This window comes from Grus americana, chromosome 6 (assembly GCF_028858705.1).
Source record: "Grus americana isolate bGruAme1 chromosome 6, bGruAme1.mat, whole genome shotgun sequence".
NCBI classification, from domain to species: Eukaryota; Metazoa; Chordata; class Aves; order Gruiformes; family Gruidae; genus Grus; species Grus americana.
The window spans coordinates 21,449,059-21,468,750 of NC_072857.1; the positions used below are offsets into that span (position 1 = coordinate 21,449,059).

The 19,692-nt window shown below is 35.9% G+C and overlaps 1 protein-coding gene across 11 annotated transcripts in view; it reads left to right on the top strand.

Annotated features, from left to right (window-relative positions):
* The window catches only part of B3GALT1 (beta-1,3-galactosyltransferase 1), a 212,259-nt gene that overhangs the window by 37,952 nt on the left and 154,615 nt on the right, over positions 1–19,692 (top strand). For 2 of the 11 annotated variants that reach the window (XM_054830421.1, XM_054830423.1), the window contains exon 2: positions 2,884–3,127. The exons of the other annotated variants lie outside the window; for them this stretch is intronic. The gene's annotated coding sequence lies outside the window, so the exon portion shown is untranslated. The remainder of the gene's footprint in view (positions 1–2,883; positions 3,128–19,692) is intronic. 11 annotated transcript variants of the gene reach the window in all.

Below are 19,692 nucleotides of genomic sequence, written 5' to 3' on the forward strand. Positions count from 1 at the left end.
ATTGATCTTTGGTCACTGCACTGTACAGTAGTCCATCATCAGTGAACTGCTAAACTGGCATTTCTCTTTTAGAACAAGTTAGCAGTGAAATCCTAGCTCATTAATCTGAATTTCTCCATTGATTTCTGTAGCACCTGGACTTTTTATAGTATGAAAAAATTTTATAGGCTAGAATAGCTACATGTTAACTACTTTGTGATACCTACACATTTACAGAAATAGAATGTGTAATTCATATAATTTCATTTTGGGGGGATAATTGAAGGCATTTTCTGAAGAGGAAAACATGAATAAGTAGATAAAAAGCTGAGTAAATTCAAATAAGTGTCCAAGACAAGAACTACATGTCTGTCATTGATGCTTAAGTTACTTTAAAAAAACAGTTGGAAGAATAAGAAATGAGATCATCGGATCTTTAACACAGGAAGAATGAATGACAGTGAAATGAGGAACAGGTGAATATGAATGCAACCTATGCATATGGAATATGTGGGTTTTAAAACACGTGGGACATATTTTTTCCATAGTGCCCATACAGAGCTTTCAGTAACATGGAGTCAACCCCCATTTAAAGGTAAATCATGTCTCTCAAAATAATCACAATAAAATGTAGAAAGAGACCATGAGTCTTTGTCTTTAAGAAGCACAGGTGTGAAGGTGATGTAGCCAAATACTTTTTATACCTGATACAAATAGCAAGTATTTCTAATGCAGGTGAGGGAAAAGAAAATGTTAAAAATGTAAAAAAAGCTAAAAACATGAGTATTCACTATGAAGTTAAATGTAGTACAAGCAAATCAGAAGGCCTTCAGAGTTTCACATCAGTCTTAAAAAACAAACGTTCCTGTAAAGCCCATGTCAATCTAAAGAAAGAAAAATAAAACATTTGTCTAAAGAGCTTCTCAGTTACACAGACAATAAGTAGTACAGTATCATTTGCAAAGATAAACCTATTTCCCAAGGTAAGTCACAGATACCTATGTTATTAAATTGCCTTTTATGGAAACTTCTGGAAAAGTTCTTAAACTTAACGTTCCTTGTGTGCTAGCTATTGCATTTTGGAACTGGTGGGGTTTGCACATCCAAGTTTGCTAAATGCTGTACAATATTATTTATAGGGTTACCAGTAAGGGGAAAAAAAGATTTTCTGAAGCATTAAAATCAAGTCACCACTCCATTATCTGCAATGAAAATAGACTGGAAGAAGCTTTCTTTCCCAGACTGAGGAAGAATTTAATTCTGCTGCTTCTGAAGGTTGGTGTGCCACCTGAGACCTGCTCTCAATGTGCACACTGCACAAACACATGGAGCCACTTCAGGTGCTGCATCTGGGTCTGCCCGACCCAGTAAGACATTTTGGAACCAGAAGCGCTCACAGGGCATGGCAGACATGCTCAAACTGGCTTCAGCTCAGCACGTTACCACACAAGTTGTCTCCTGTTTGGCTTCTCCAGAAGCCACATTCTGGCAGCACTCCAGAGCTGGTATCACCTCATTATATAGACCTCAGCTGGCCTGGTCTATATATTTTTTTTTCCCTCTGCCTATGGTATCCATAACCAAGGCACGCACTTTCATACAAAACCAGGCTGCATACAACACATGCACAATTCTTTCTTATTTACCGACATTTTTAGCAAGTGACTTCAGGGATATTGTCTAAAGTAAGTATTTAATTCCTCTGAAATAAGGAGGAGCTTATTCATTCATCATTGAAGTAAGCTTCAGAACTTGAAAAAAGTCCCGTTCTACATTGGCAGAAAGGGGAACTATGCCAGGAAGCAACCCCTAAGAATAACCACTGGACAACTGTTGTACCTCTGAGTAGCTAAAATCTTGTCTCAAAGAAGTTTTAACACCTTTGTGCCAATGTGTTAGTCTTAAGTGACAAGCAGAACAGGCCTAGGAAGTAAGGTATAATAGTTTTCTCCAGCTGTTTTCAATGAGGCATGTGAAAAAGAAAACATTACAAAAACTAAACATATAGATAGCACCACAAATTTAGCTCTATTTTTGTTAGCTTTATCATTTGCTGGCATCACAAGACACACATAGATAATACTGCCTTTTTATACATCGGAATATTTTTAATTGCTATGTTATTAAAAATTGTGGTAGGAAAAGGAGAATTGGTCTTCAGCTGACTTTGCTGTTTGATCCCTTCAGTTTTAGCTAACACTAAAGATAGGAGGAGAGCCATGAGAAGCATGGCAGCAAATGTGAATACAGACCTCAAATTTCAGGGAAAGAAACATTTTAGTAAAGGAGAAAGATAGCAGAAAGGATCACCACTGAGTGAAAAGATGCAGTATGAATTCCACTATATTGCTGGGGAGTCCGCACAGGGGAGAGATATTACAAATGAAAATCCAGAATATAGTAGAGCTCCCAAGATGTGCAGTTTGCAGAACTGCTTGTTTTTGAAGACCTGCGTTGTTTTCCATCAGAGATAGCATATTCTTAGTTTACATCTATTTGTTGGGCGCATCTGCTGCCTCTGGTCACTGCAGTGATGGGGACCTAATCTACCTGTAATGAATCAGCAGATATCATGTATTGGAGAAAAGAAAGGGGAGGAAGATTGTTTTCTTAATAACATCCTTGTTAGATGGATGTAAACTGGCTACATTACAATCTAGATTAGGCTAGACTAGCAGCAATGTTTTCTCAAAATAAACTTGAATGCACAGATTTTAATTTTGCTGTACTTAGAAACTTTAAATAGTCATTTGCCTCGACTGCTGCTGGTATTTCTGGTTATCATTAGTTACTCAGAAACTTAGAACTGCCCTTGCAAGACAGTTCCACCTTCTCCTGACCTGAGTAGTGTATGTTTCAACCAACATCATTATTTTGGATTTTTTCTTCTAACCTTTTTACTAGGTCGCCATCTGTTACAGCAGCTGCATATTTTATATGAAGTAGAGAGGACACTGATGTTGTATTTAGGAGCGTGCACCTATGAGAACCCAGTGTCCCCTGCCGAGCAAAGACCTTAGCTGAGCACAGAGCCGGTGAGCAGAGTACCACCTCCTGAACCACAGCTGTTACTCCCTGCAACCCTGGGGCGTTCTACTGTTCTTGAAACCAACTGGCATCAACTGTAGGAAGGACATTAGAAATAATGGTAAGCAATAAAGAAATATTTACAAATGTATAATTTAGACAGGGACGTTCAGCAAAATGGGCATGCCAAAGTGCTTCCAATTTTGGAAGCATTAAGGTTAATCAAATATGAGGTTTGACTGCAGTTCTTATTCAATAAAGACTACAGATGTTTTTCCTTAAAAGTTGTCATAGGGTTCATCTTGAATACCTTAGAATAGACACACAGAATGATCTGAAAAAGTAGAAGAATTAAATGGCCGATGCTTTTAGTAAGAAGCACAGATTTAACAATATCAGTAAAGTACACATGCTAAAGGAATGCTTAAAGTTTAATAGATTATGGTAGAATAAATTTGTGTAAAGCCTACTGGGAAGGTAGTGGTAATACCATTGACTTAGGATGTACTGGACATATTTTTGCAGCAAGTGTCCGTAAGGGAGACAATAACTATTCTTTGTGCAAATAAGGTGACGGGAAGTGAATTGATTGCTCTTTCCTCATTACATAAAATCATGACTTGTTTGATAAGATAGCAGTTTGGGGGTTGATGTATCATTTTAAACTACTTTTTGCTGACAAGTAATAGCTTGTGATATAGTTGGAAGGATTTACTTTTTAGACACATCCCAAAATTAAAACCAACCAGCCACAAAAACATCTCCGCTCCCTCTCCCTGCCCTTCTTTTAACTTAAGGTGGGTAATGAACTTCACCAGCAGTTTACAGTCTTAAACACTTTCTCAGCAACCTTGATCAACAAGTAGATACAGTTATGGCTGTATATGCCATGTGTATGGAGAATAAGTTACCCTTATGCAGAAGTCTGTCTCATCTACTTTTTATAGATGTATGAACAATGTGTATCTAGAAAAAAGTCTGTATTTCCAAAGATATATACATAAACAAAAAAAAATAGAATTATATACATTTGTATATATTACTAATAGTAGTTAGCTTTTAAGCAGTTCAGGAAGTCAACTTGACTCTACAGCACCTCATGATAGGCCAACCTGCTTTTAGTATTAGAAAAAAATTGCAGATTTTCACTCACGTGTACAAATTAAGAGGACTTCGTTGCATTTGGAAGCACTCAAGTGACTGCCATGAGAGCTAGTTGCATGCGTATCAAACGAATACCATGCAGCAAGGGGACTAGTTCTGCTTCAGGCGCCTATGGACCACATTCAATGGCAAGTCTGGAACTTTTTGATAGCTGCAGTTTTTTCATACAAACTATCTATTCACATGAATAATCAGTTTCCTCAGTGATATTCCTTTTTTTTAGTAAGAACTCATCAGAAGAAAACCCCTTTTTGTTTTAGCTCCTTTTTCAAATAGTTTCAAATTAGTTCATGACTCCATACAGACTTATTTCATCTGCAGGATGACAAAAGCTTTCTTGATGGCATGAATGTATTTTTCTGTTAATGAGAACTCTTGAGATTTCTAACATGAGCAGTGAATTTACAAAAATGATTTCTTTCTTTTAAGATTCATTTCATGAAATACAACTAAATTAGGTCAGGCATGAAAGTTTCAGGCTTATATCTCCAGAAAGAACATAACTGTTATCATTCACTAGTAATAATGTATTTTAATAACATTCAGCTTAAATCTCTAAGCATCCCTGTTTGCCTCCATTTAAAACTACTGTAGTATAAATGAAATACTGGTCTCGTGTTTCAGATAAAGCTAAAATTGAGTCCTGTGACTAAACTATGCTGGATGTGATTGAAAGAAAAGTTTGAAGATATATTTTATAGAGCTATTAATAAAATTATTAAAAAAATCAATAATAAGATTTATGCTGCTTCTTAATATTATTGGGTTTTTTAGTGCAAAGAGTAGATCATATTAGACACAATATATTTTCTAGTTTCATTACTGAAAATGACCTTTCTCTGTCTTTGAATAGCCAATGCTCCAAAAAGAGAAGGAAAAAGATATTTTTACAAAATCTTACTGTCCTATCATACTTTTAATTTTCATTTAGAGTCCTTAAGAGTTGATATGGTGTATCTAGCCATAATTTCTCTCTTACAGTTACACATACCTTGCAAAAATTGTTCAACAAACTTATTTTTCTGTAAAAGAAATTATAAAAGTCCATCATTATTTGCCCATTATGCTATGAAGGTTTCAGTGCAAATAAACTGTAGAAGCTTTGTGATCATAATCGCTGTTCATGCTAAACACAAAAATTATGTGTTGTATAACCCAACCCTCATTTGTAATATGTAATCAGTGCTAGACTGATTTTCCTCTGGTGGGATAATATTTAAAATGCGGTTTACGAGATTTCATTGACCAGCTGGCATTTTCTTGGCCATCTACAGGGACTTTTCCTCTGTCTTTGACTGTAACAGAAGTTATTTTAATTAGTATTTAATTAGTATTAGTAATTTAATCTTTATGAGATAATTGCAGGATGGCTCTTAGGATGACTGATAAGATTTCAGGTGTAAAACTGGTGCTATTGGAGCAGAGATTGTTTGACTCTGCTGGAGTTTGAGTTATGAAATTTCTCCATGGAGAAGTAGAGACTACTAGAAAATCAAGTTTTTTCTGCTGCTAGAAAATTATATGAAATCATTTAAAAGCAAAGAGAAATGCCCTCCCCTTAGGTAATTTCTGTTTCATATAGCTTTTAAAACTCTAAATTAATTTAAGCTGTTTGTTATTTCAGGAGGCAGAAGACTTGGTGATGGGGAAGGCATGTGAAAGAGAAACTAAGCAACAAAAGGCAAAGGTCAGGTAGAACAAATAGACTAGAAAGAGTGCTGAATTCCATTATGCAGGTTTTCCCTCTCAAGTAAATTCTTCCTTCAGTTTGATTTTGTGGTGCCACAGTACCGATACTAGGCTAGAGTCAAGACTAGAGACCAGGAGCATCAGGAAATCCAGTGGTAACTCTTGAAGGTTACTAAGTTACAGTGTCCTACTTATGAATATTTGGAGAATATATGTCTGATCTTTATTATCTAAAATCCTGTGTATCAACTCTGTATTTCTCAGAGCAAAAGCTACAGCATCATTCAAGACTAGTAGGTGGTACTGGGTTTTGTAAAATCCAGTTGCAGAACCTGAAAGTTTAGTGCCAGAGATTCAGGTTGCTGTTCTTTAGGTCTGTCCTTGTAGTCATCAAACATTAAACAGTCTAGCAGATGTTAATACAATACAGGAAGCCTCTTCCTACAGCTTTCAACTCATTAAAGGTTTTCCCAGTTGGAAGTATGGGAGTAAAAGCTCTTATAAATGCATTGCAGGAGGGGGAGAAAGAAATACAAGGAAAAAATAGTTATATGAATTAATGAAGAGTAGATGAAATTCATCAATTCTAAAACAGTTGACATGCCAAATAAACTTATTTAAGAAAACATGCTGTCTTCCAAGAGACAGAAGGATCAGAATATAATGTAGAACCTGTAAAACAGCTATTGAAATAATACAAATAAGGAAATGCTTGAGAAATTTTAATATTTGATATATTGTCAACATTTGTGCTCATTTTAAGATGCTAAAATAAATCATTAATGAAGTTCCTGAACTTCTGAGAATTGGTTTTGTAAAGGCATCAACATATTTCCATGAAATCTATGAAAAATGGGGGTAGAGAAGAGATGAAAGCATCAGCATTAATCTTTCTTCTAAATTTTAAACCTGAACGATTCAGTACTATCTGCCATTGTACATATGTTTGCACCAGCTGGTGGCATTGTTCAGAGTTGCGCTATGCTTCGTACCCAGAACACACTCAGAAACTGTGTATGTCAAAGAGATTGTTACTTCTCTTGTAGTCTCCTACTAAGAAACTAGGGGAAAGTTGGCATATGTAGTCAGCTAACTCGGTGTTATGCCAGGGATGTCAACTGAACAAACTGATTATTTTTTTCTGTGCTGAATTAGAACAGTGTAACTTCCACAAGTGTCTGCTACTTACACAAAGGCAGAAAGTGCTGGCAACTATTTGGAACTTTTAGATTGTGATTTACAAGTATGTTAACTAGACTGCTTGGTTGGGAAGTTCTTCACGTCTTCGTTCCCCGATCTCCTGTGTTCATTATTCATCATATTTCTACTCATTCTTCTTTAGTAGTTATTATCTCCTAATAGTCCAGTTTGTGGACTTCATGTCAGTAGGCAAGAATATTTGTCATTTTGGATCCTTCCTTGTGTTTTAGTCTTCCCCCCCCCCTCTGTTTTCATCCTTTAAGGTCTTGCCAGAAAATGCTTTAAATCTGTCCAGGGCAGCAACAGAAAAAGAATATCCCTCAATTGAATAGTTTTGGCTGAATGATAAGTGACACACCATAAAAAAGATTGGAAGCAGTCTACATGCTATTCCATGTAGAGCTGAAGTTTTGTGTTTATAAGTTGTAACTACCCAAATCAAATGATATCAATTAAATATGTTTTAAGAAACTTAGAGGAGTTGAAAAAAAAAAATCACTCATACTCTGCAAAAATAGGTCCGGTCATGATTAATGCAACATCGTGTTTGTGAATGGATACATAACTCCTTATTCAGTGAAATAAGTGGTCTGATATTTTGTTACATGCAAATTAAGTAAATATAAATTGATCCTTGGGGTAGTGTTAGTTATATGGCTATGTTTTATAGCATCTATGATGTGAGAAGAAAAATTTGCGAGGAAAAGAGCAAGATGAGGTCAAGCTGTGGAAAAGGCAATCAAAACCTCTGAGAGGGCAAATGAAATGGAATTTGAACATTCTCACACTCTGACAAGAAGGAAAGATTTTGTTTATCTTTTTGTTGGTGTTTCTTTAAAAATCTCACAGTTGCCTGAAAATGTGGTTTTTAATGGTACCTGAATATGATGGTGACAATAATGCTATCTTAAATCAACACACCAAGAGCTTAGGTTTCTATATGAGGAGCTCAGATGCCTGTGAGTTGCTTGACTACTGAAATATCACCTGTTAAAATATCAGAAAGAAACCTTTATTATGTACATCCTTTGATCTTTAGGAACTTTCTTATATTGGATAACACCATCATCATTTTCACAAAGAAATGTGATTTTTTTCTCTTTTGTCCCTTAGTGCAATTGTATGAATAGAAAGATTACCTATGTACACAGTTTTTATGGTTTGCTTCTCAAGGTCCTATTTAATTTGTTTGGAATGATAATGAATTACATAAGATGTATTACCAAGTGGGCAACCATTACTTTTGACTTGATAGAACAACTGGGGAAGGGAGGAATTTGGTGGGGTTTTGTTTTGGTTTTTCTTTTTTCTTTCTTTGTCACTAACACTAATTTAATATACAGTGCTCAGTATTTCTTAGTTATTCTGCAAATAGCAGCTGTGAAAATCCCAGACTACTTCTGGATGACCCAAAGGAGACAGGACACACAAGCTTTCATATTCCAGATCTTTTTAAAGCAAAGCCTAAGCAGGTTTTAGAGTGAAATGAAATGTGGCACTTTCTGTGAACTGCATGAGAAATAGGGGGGGGCGAGGATAAAGCCTCTTGCTTTCTTTAGTATCTCCTTTTTATGACATATTTCTCCCTCTGTAACAAGCATTTACATTTTGAGAAGCCAGAAGTCAAGTCATTTTCTATAAACACATACTGGTAGGGAGGTGTGAACTCCTTTGACATCATTCTGATCTTGTTTGAATGTCAGTGCTTAAAAGTTCACTGCTACTGTTCTGAATCCTTTAAGGAAAACTGAAGTCAAAGGAAGAAGCAGACAGAAAGGTTCAAAGGGGGGAGAAAAGGGAGAGGGAGAATGAGGGGAAACATAGAAAGCTCTTAAGTAAAGCATGGTCAATGGGAAGAGTTAAGAAGAAATGGGGTGTTAACAAGGTGGTAATGACTGACATTCTCAATGAAATGTGGCTACCTGCTATATAGGCTATCCTTCTATTCCTGTGTATTCATTTAGGTCACCTCCTATGCCGGTCTAACTTCCCTGTGAGTAGGATAGAGAAGTTGTTGCCTCCCCAGGAAGTAGCAAAGTTTCTATTAAAGAGAATCTTTAAATATTGTATTTTTAAATATTTTTAATATATTCTATATATGTATGCCTATGTATATGTCTATAGAATCACAGAATCATTAAGATTGGAAAAGACCTTTAAGATCATCAAGTCCAACCATTAACCTAGCACTGCCACGTTCATCACTAAATCATGTCCCTAAGCACCACATCTACACATCTTTTAAACACCTCCAGGGATGGTGACTCAACCACTTCCCTGGGCAGCCTGTTCCAGTGCTTGACAACCCTTTCAGTGAAGAGATTTTTCCTAATAGCCAATCTAAACCTCCCCTGGCACAACTTGAAGCCATTTCCTCTTCTCCTATCCCTTGTTACTTGGGAGAAGAGACCAACACCCACCTGGCTACAACCTCCTTTCAGGTAGGTGTAGGGAGCAATAAGGTCTCCCCTCAGCCTCCTTTTCTCCAGGGTAAACAACCCCAGTTCCCTCAGCCACTCCTCATGAGACTTAAATATATGTGTGTGTATATATAATATACATATATATGTAATGCATTTTGTATGGATATGCATATATATCTAAACAAACAGATATTCTTACTTTTATTAACTGGTGCACTTTTAGAACGCTGAGTTGTTGCCTGGGACTACTGCCTTGTTTCAGGGCCTATTTTTTAAGACAATGTCTGGATAACAAATAACAGGTAGCAACTTCTATGTATGAATGCTGGCAGTTTTATAGTAATGTAGAGCTAAAGAAAAGTTTGTACTTTGTAAACTTTATTCTGAAAACAATGCAAACGCAAATCTAAAACATATTGCTGGAATTCACATGCTAATTACATGCTATTTTATATTATAATACATTACTATATATGTGGTGGCCTCCAGCCAGGATCAACCCACCACATACATATTTAGTGTGAATATTATTTATATTATGTTCTTTATGATTCATATGTTCATATAGTAGCAATTTCTAATACTGCAGAGGATATACATTTTACAAGCTTGAAAGATGCCATGATTCCTGCAAACTAACAAAACAATGTCTAATTTAAAAGAAATAGTCTATTACATGTTATTTTATTTTATAACAAGGAGTGGACCCCTATGGTGAGTAAATCACTTTTCTACATACATTTCCAAGGTAGTATGTAGCTCTGAGAGTGCCTACTGAGTGTAACACTGCCAGCTCCTGGTTATCGGAATTATTTCTTCAGGTAAATTAGCAGGGAAGTGAAAAAAATCACACTTCTACGTCCTCTGTTTGGCACTAAGTGTAACAATTCTGTTTACTGTGGATTTTATGACTCCACCTAATAATCAGCAAAACTGAATTCTTGAACAGTTGTAAGTCAGGCTGAAAGAAGAGGTCTTCCAAAGAGTTGAGCTCCCTCTAGTTGTTGGATATGCACTCAGTTATGTTTTAATCTACACTGGAGGCTAATTGGCTAACTGGAAACAACGAAAAAACCCTATCATGTCTCAAAGGCTTTTAGTCCAAAGAGTCATAATGCTCGATGGAATGGTAAACGAGTGTCAGGGCATTAGGGTGATTTTATACTTTCCATATTTCAAAGGGGAGTGGAGTTCTTACTTGCCTGGAGAGACAGACCTCTCAAGCCGAAAAAGGAGGTCTCAGCAGAGACAAAGTTGAGAACATCAGCTGTATGTCATTTGAACTGATTCAAACACTGCCTTGTTTTAGCTTGGTTTAAAGAGACTAAACATTAACCTACAATGCCCCCCAAAAGAAAGCTATGCTGTACTCACAATAATTGTGGAGGGTTAAATCATGTTGAAATCAGCTGACTTACTGTTCGAGTAGGAGACAATAATGTTATTTTTTTCAATGTTTCTTGTAAGGTATGTGAACTGATCCATCGCTCGTCTAATTTCTTAAATTATTTTAGAGGTTGAGAGTAGCATTTTAATTACATTCCTCATTTACCTAATTTAGTTAATCAAATATGAAAAGATTACTGTGACTGATGCTGCAACAATATGAAAGCATTTAGCATCAAATATCACTTCATTAAAAGCAAGATTTAATTTTTCATACTCCTTCTGTGTCTCACAGTAAGCAACAAAAATACTAGAGTATCAGTAAAAACAAAAGGTATTGATTCAGGTTTCACATTTTCTTCTAGCATGTGGGAAATGCTACTGCATTATCTAACACCGGAAAACAAGAGATAAAGCAAGTGTAGTTTCTTCATATTTAGATCCGGCAGTCTAAAATAAATTACATTAGAAAAAGTTATTTTTAGAAAACAAACAGCATTAGACAAAGTGACTTAATACAGAAGCCTCAAGCTGACATTCACCATCCTCTACCAGAAGGAAAGGTAATTCTAGCTTTCTCTGCTTACTGCTGAAAGTTTGCAGCGTCATTCAATGACTACATTTACCATGAGAGCTTGTAATACTTGTCAGAGTCCAAAAATGCCTTAGCAATCTTTGCATCTACTCTTTAGAATTTCTAGACCTAGCTGAGTTTGGCCTTTTAGGAAATTGGGCCCTGTAATTATGTTGTTTTCATGTGAGAGTGATTCTTGGAATCCAAATATCCCCCCCTCTGTCTTGTATAATGCTGTACATGACCCAAATTCTCTCTCTTCAGAGGTCATCCTGTGGATTGTTTTTGAGTTTGACTTTACACTAGAGTGTGTCACTGATTTACTCTAAAACAGAGCCTAAAAAAGAAGCGTTCCTGTCTATGTGGAGACTCATCAGGACTCTGATGACGAATAGCTGTTTCTGTCATTTTCATTTACACTAGCACATAAAGCTGTTGAGGGTGACAACAGAAAGTTAGAATTGGCTAGCAGGTTGGTTAGAGGAAGAGGAACCCTGTGATACACATAGCAGTGATTTTGTCAAATGTATAAAAAGTAGAGCAATGCATGTAGCAGTGAACATGAGATAATGATACACATTCATATCAGGATGTAAATTTACTTCATTAAAAGAGAATAATTTGCAGTCACTGAAAAAACTGATGGAGTATAGTAGCTGTTAAGACTTTTTTCATGTTTCTTAACTGAGACAGCATTGGCTGGCTGGACATAATACAGCACCATATATGCCAGCTAGGTACAAGATTGTTGCTAGCTTTGAAAAATTGCTTGTTCTGCAGCAAGAAAGCTAGATGATAAGCTATGTAGTGTGGTATGAATTTAGTTGCTTGAAAACAAAAACTGGTTTGAGAACTCTGATTTCAAGATAGCCATTGAAGAAAAAATCATGGTGGTTGCCCAGATTTCTTGATTTAAACGTGGCTTATCTGGCCAAACTGTTACTGGCATCAATCAGAATGTCATGATTTCACTCAATAAATGCATAAGAAGTATTATTAGGAAATAAGCCTGAGCATTTTGGAACAGAAGAGTTCAATGAGCCCATAGAGGGAAGAATAACCTCAGGTAGAAGCGTTAGTAATAGCTGCAAGTAACTTCTTAGTGGCCAGTGTAAAGTATGAAATATTTGCCTGTCTCATTCATCTTTGGAGAGATATAGGACATAAAATCTACTATTTTTTCACATTTTGCTAACACCCAAGTAATAGATAATGTACATGAAGATCTAAACAATAAATGCTGGCTTTGGATACTGGGTTGGAGGGGGCTGAGGTATTCTTCACAAAAATAATTATCAAAAAATGTAAAAGGCAAAAATGGAATCAATTTGAATTCCTTTTGGACATAAGAGAAAGAGATTATATGTGATTACTGTAATCCCTTATATTAACCTGGTGACTACATGTTTTGTAATAAACATAAGATTTAAAAGTAGTGAGAATGCCAAAAGCATCTTTGCCAGTAAAATAAGAACACATGCTCAGAATCCATAAAGGTTTTCTTTAGTTAAGTGGTAATTTTCTGATAATATCCAGATTTTATAGCATGTGTATGTCAGAGCGTCCTGATACATCTTAATTTTTCATATAATTATACCTTATTTCATTTAGCACAGGGATGCTTTGTCTGTGGAATGAAAAAGAATGAGCAAATGTCACTGTGGAAAGCCTGCAATCTCAAGAATTACCTGCGGAAATAATACTGGCAGCTTTGCTGCTAGTCTACTTTCAACATCTTCCATCCAGAAAACAGACTGCAATGTATTTCCCATACAGAAATACTCCATGTTGCTAGCTGCAAAACAAAACCAAAATCCCAAAGCATCTACCCGTTAATCTCTTTCTTTATAACTATATGCCTTCCTCTGCTTCTTTTCACTAGCTGTTATTGTACCTTTACCTCTCAAGAAATTATCCAAAGTCTTCATTTCTTCCACCCTGAGTTTTAACTTACTTTAACCATTGCACCAGTCCCAATTCTAAACCCAAATTTTGATGTTCTTTTAAAATAATCAAAGTTCAGTGGATTTTCATGTTTGGAGATGCTTCACAGGAGACACCAAAAATGGCACTGATTTAGGCTACAATTTCATAACAGGGTCAGTGCATGTAAATTGTGTGTCAGGTTTGTTTAAGTACCACAGTCATCCACAGTCATGCATTGCTTGAATATGCATCACCAAGGTAGTTTGAAACGAGGTTGCTTTTTGATGGCAGAGGTGGCTATTCGAGAGCAAATAACAGTAATTTGTTCTGAACGGCACTGAGGTCTGCATGTTGTGGGTACATATCAGCCACAGCATTACACTCGGAGGTGTTGGATTCACTAGGGTCCCTGCTAGACTGACATCTAAAATGTTTCTCTACCCTACTGTCTACTAATAAAATCGTTAAGTACGTGAGTATTTTTCAGAAGGAAGATGAGAATACTAAATACCCTGAAGCTCGGAGGATTCACATGGAAACAGCCAAGTTCTAACTCTTGCTTCAGTTGGTATTTAGCTATTAATGCAAAGTCCACCAGCTTCTACAGGTCCATTTCAGAATACTAACACTACAGTACACGGGTAAGAATCTGATATTCTGGCAAATACAAAATACACATTTCAAGCCTCCTCGAGATTGAGCAAGAAGCTAAATCCTAAATTTTTCTAACTGCCTCTTAATGACTCTGATCATTGGGTTAATCAATATGAAGCTTCTCAGGTGTTTTTTGACAGAGTACAATATCTGGCTTAGACCCAGCTCAAGAAGAATGCTCAGCATTCTGAATCCGTGGTGGAAGTGGGTACCTTTCTTCAGCCCACAATTAAGTATCAATATGTTTAGGACAGGATGGACTTAGGCCTCCATTTCCACCCTGTGAATGCAAGTGGCTACTTACAGACTGGTTACTGGAGCAACCATTTCTAAGCATCTTGCAATTCCTGTGGATACCACAGAAAAAAGTTGGTACCTGTTTCAGGTCTGTGATTTCTACTAGGGATCAGGGAACTAATGAATATATGCTCCCTGCAATTTAGTCTATGTTTTAGTAATACCAAAAAAGTCTATTTCATTTCTCTGCATTTTTCAAAGAATATTTTGCTTGCCAGATTTTCCTCTTGTCTGTTCATCACTTTCTAATATCTATTATGTGAAATTGCTAAATACAAAACTAGAAATATTTCTTGTAGACATTTAGTAGGGCTGAGCAAATAACTTCACAAAAGTGAATATTTTAATAGCTTTTAATCTCTTTGCTCACAGTTGTCTTTGAATATATAACTTTCCTCGAAATAGAGGTTTTATTCATTTTTTCTGTTAAGATACAGCTATACAGTGTAGTATAAGATGTAACTAAAGTATATTTACATTGATTTATCTACTTGACATTACGCTGACTAGGCAGAGCTAATTTAAGGAGGGTATTAGGAAGAGTAATCTGGAAACAAACCAGTGGCTGGAGGTAGGAAAATGTTTTGTGACTTTGAGATATTAAGAACATAATAACTGGGCAGGTAGAACGAAAATACCAAGAACTGGAAATAAACATTAATTTTAGAGAACATCTACTCTAAGGACTGACTAGCCAGCATGCAAATATTTGAGTTGGCATGACAAAAAACAGTACATGTGAAAAAAGCTATCCTAATCATACAGAGGTTGCATTTTAATTCATTTAAATACAGAGAAAACCAATGTCCTAGAGCAACCTACAAGATCTGTCTCTTGTGAGAGCTCGGTAACACAGAAGATCTAGCTCAGGTGCATAGGGTGGACAATACAGGGTATCTTAGCATATAGAGGGAAGGTAAAAAAATAGTATTACAAGACTGATATGCACTCAAAGGAGATTGCAATAAGAAGTCCCTATTAGCACAACAGTACGGCAAGGATAGGGTGCCTTGCAAATTATGAATTCCGGCTGCATCACAGAGTGTAAATTTTCCTGGAGAGGGAAGCTTGAAAGGTAAAGAGATCGCAAATGCAGCTTGTCTCTGAACTATGACAGAAGTTATGTTTAGAACTAGAAAGAAATCTGAATTTGCCTTTGAATATTATTTAGGTGACAAAGGTGATGAATAGGAGCATGAAGGTGCATGCTCATCTCAGAATTTTGTATTGATGGTTTCTCAATCTAGGAATGTTTTTCTCTAATATGAACAGAGTGCCTGTGAATACTGCCCATATACTACAGACAAATGTAATTGAGAGGCAAAAGACAGTGGGTTTTTAACCCCTACAGGTTGTATTAGTTGTCAAACACAATAGGAATTTAAATTATTTTCTAACTAATAAATATATACTGACTGCATTAGGAGAATGTATGGGTCTTGGGAGCTAGAGAAAGAAGATACAGATTGTAATGACAGCATAATCAATCTAAAGTCATACTGTTTTGAGACTCAATATACATAGTAGAGAGTTCAGTATAGTTAAGAATACCTATGTATTTTTGACCTTTCTTTGCAATATAGAAATGGTGCTTAGATGTGAAATTCATTATGGTCTCCAGGGAGACACAGCTATTCATTCTTAAACTGATTAATTTAGGTTAGTATTGATGAAGGACTTCATAGGATTAAATATAAAGATATCATGGGCAAGCATAGTGTTTTATAAGCAGGCACCACCTGCCTAACTAAGCATTTATAGGTAGCCATTTTGTCAAGTTTCTCTATATGTAAAATACCAATTAAGTAGAAAAATGTAGAAATGAAATTGTGTTATTCCATACATGGAACATGGTTTTTATAAGTCTTGTAATGAAACGTCCTTCATTAGAAGCACAGATATGAAGAACAAATAGACAGAAGCATGCAGGCTGTTCTTCAGTACATGAAAAATTATAAAGAAAATGGCACCTATGGGTTTATCTAATAAATTGTTTCTTGTAGACTATACAAGGCAGTAATATGTAATCATTGGCTGGGCAGTCCTTCAGGGACATTATCTGGATTTGCACAGACTGGGACTGTCATTGGGAGTTTCACCCTACACAGCAGAGTTTGGAAATTACAGGGAATGGAACAGATTTTAATCCTACAGATTACGCATGGAGTTTAGATCATTTAGCAAAAACTGCTGTGCTGTGGCTATTGTGTGCCTAGTGTGTGAATAAATTGCGAAAAATAGCCATCAGGGATAACCTGGTATCATCACAAAGGCTGAAAGTCACAGCAGAATTAAAGCATGAAGAGAACAAGTCAAGTCATTCTCTGGGTAGCAAGTGTAAATCAAATTGGATGCATCTCCATTGAGAAGAGACAGAGTACACTGCTCACGTTTGCATGTTACATGCTCTTAAATTTCCTGATTAATGAAGAACTGGTGCTCTTCTGTACCAAGTCTCAGCTGTAAATCTCAAAGGATTAATGTGCACATCTAATGGATGATGTCACTAATATAACTGACTTGTTATGACTGATAATATCTATCTATAGTTCTGTAGCACTATTACCTTTATTAACTGCATTTACTGAATGATGTTGAACCCCCACAAAAGTGAGGTCTGAGAGCTTTTCTAAAACAAAAAAAACAGAAATAAAATGGCCTATTGGCCATTCCGGCAAGATCTTTTAAAATTATAAAGTAAGATTGGGGTTTTTTTTCAGTTTTCAGTATATTCTTTCTAATGAAGTGATATATGCAAAATATAATAAATTAAAAATTTTAGCTTATAATTGATTTACTGTATAGACAAAATTTAAGAATATCAGAGAATGTGTTTATAATACAAAAGTCAGGAGTGACTTTGGTGGTTAGAAAAATGATAAAAAATTATTAATGCTGTAAAATTATTACTTCATTTAGACTATGTCTCTTGGAGCATCTAGAATTCAACCAGATGTGTGGAATTAATTTGAGTAGACAGGAGTGATAAACTTCCAAAGCTCTGCTGACCTTGTAGTAGCTATCACAAATTGCTGTACCTGATGATCTTATCCCTTTGCTTTTATGGAGAATTTTATTTTTGGCTAAAGGTCAAAATTAGTCCATTCGATAAGCAATTTAAAATTAAAAGCTGTAATAATGGTTCAGTAAAGTTCTGTCATTCTGCTCTATAAAGTGATTAAATATACGTAATTATATGATTAAATTTTCCACTTACTGGTCTTGATGTGTTAACAGAGTCTGAAAATACCCCACACCATTGTCAGAATAGTGTGTATAAGTACATTTTTTTACATAGATTTACTGATGCTTGTAAGTTTGGGGCTGTGTTTGTTTTTAAAGAGATTATTTTTCATTGGACTTACCGCAGAAGTCTTCACCGTGACTTAATGCAATACTTGTTCTGAAGCAATAAGATAATTTTTAAAAACAGCTGTTCCATGCATGTTGAACTCAGGTTTCTGAGTACTTCCAACAGAATAATCTTCCTCATAGGGTTTACTTATATTATACTGGTTTATATCATATAATTGTTTAAATGCTACTGTTACAAGGTATGGATATAACAGTATCAGCTCACATGATACTTTTAAATATAAATTTACTCATAATCTATTACACTTGGAAAGCTAAAATTTTTTTAAAAAGCAAATTTTGTGCAGTAAGGAGAATTTTTTAGTATAAATGAGGAACTGTATCGTATTGTTAGTAATACTCAGTGAATAAATCTTGAAAGTAAAACCTAATTTCTGAATGGATAGAATGGAAAAAATCTACCAGATTTGTTTGTGTATGTATTTTTGCAAGGGGAAAGGTCAGAAACAGGAATCAGAAATTACAGTTAAAAATTAATCAAATTTGATTTAAATCTATCCAGATTTGTTAGAAGATTGTGTAAAGATTTTACTTGAGTTTGAACTCACATTTATTTCATGATCAAACATGTATAGGTTTATATCATCCCAAATTTTCCAGGAAAAGTTTAGTCCTTGCTGTGAGGGTGAGTGTGTGTAGGCAATGACCTGTGTGTTGAGAATCAAACTCTGCAACTTGGTTGTAAAGTACAACTTCACCTGGGGAGATAAGATCAGGAAGACTTCTTTATCATGGCCGCACTTTTACATATCCTGCCTTGTTGAGATTGATGAATGAACTGAATGTATTCCATATTTAATATGGAATGTAATTTCCTGGGAAAGTCAAACTGGAAGACAAAACTCCATGAACCCTGGACAATGTAAATTGTTTATATAAAGAACATATTACTAGAAGCAAAGGTGAATTAAAAAAAAACAATTCCAGGGCCAGGGGGTTTGGGGAGAGGAAAGAAGGGCTGAGCTTTTCTATTATAAAATAGTGATCAAGGATCACAAGTAATGATTAATGTTTTGAAAGATCAGCTGAACAGTTGCCTAAAGACAGATATTTGGAGACAGTGATGTCTCCGGAGATCCTTTATTATTACAACTGTTTTTAAAAAAAAAAAAAATTAATACATGCAAGAAAAAAACCCTAATCCTGAGTTGCTCTTTGTATGCTTCATTTCGTGAAAAGTTATTTTCAAATCTTCCACCCAAGAAAAGAAATTACAACTCCTGCTGTACACATAAGATTGCTTCAAGCCCAAAGTGCCTGAATCTCCAGATTTTCTCTTTAGAATCCATTTAATCAATTGCTCAGATACAGCACACTAGTACATCTTTAAAGGTATAATACAAGCTTCAGAACAAGCTGACGAGGTGACAGTGGTTCAAACCTCAAAAGAAATCTTTGAGTTTCAGCTCACTGTGCCTTTTCACTTGGCCTAAATCCCTTGATCTGCTCTCACCTGGGATGCTACAGAGAAGCACCGCAGTGTAGTTACTAGGAGGGCTGAGGACACTGCATTTGAGGCATCTGCAGCTTTCTCTAGTCCAAAGACTTTAAGAAGAAAACTCGATGTTCCCTGTAGTAGCCTGGAACATGAACAACAGGGACAGCAATACATAAAAGAACCTTTGTAACACTGACAATACTCACAGTAAAAGCATTCAAGAGCATGATATGGGTTAAAAGAAAGTATTGTATGTAGGAAGCTGGGGCAAAGAAACAAACCTATCAGGCTTAAACAATGACTTCTGCCAACTTCTTTCTTGTGTTCGTATATTCACTTCTATTCACGTTTCTTTACTGTGCCCTTTACTGATGGTTGAGAGCTTGGCACAAGCCCTGCCAGCACATTTGAATCTGTGAGGGAGCAACACTGAGCCTCTCTGTCAGAAATCCTGCTTCTTCAGTGCCCTAGGCAGGTCATGAGCGAGCCTGATAGCTGCCCAGGCAGCGCGGGCACAGATTAATGATTACCTTGTCCAGTTTCTGGCCATTCTAACACAG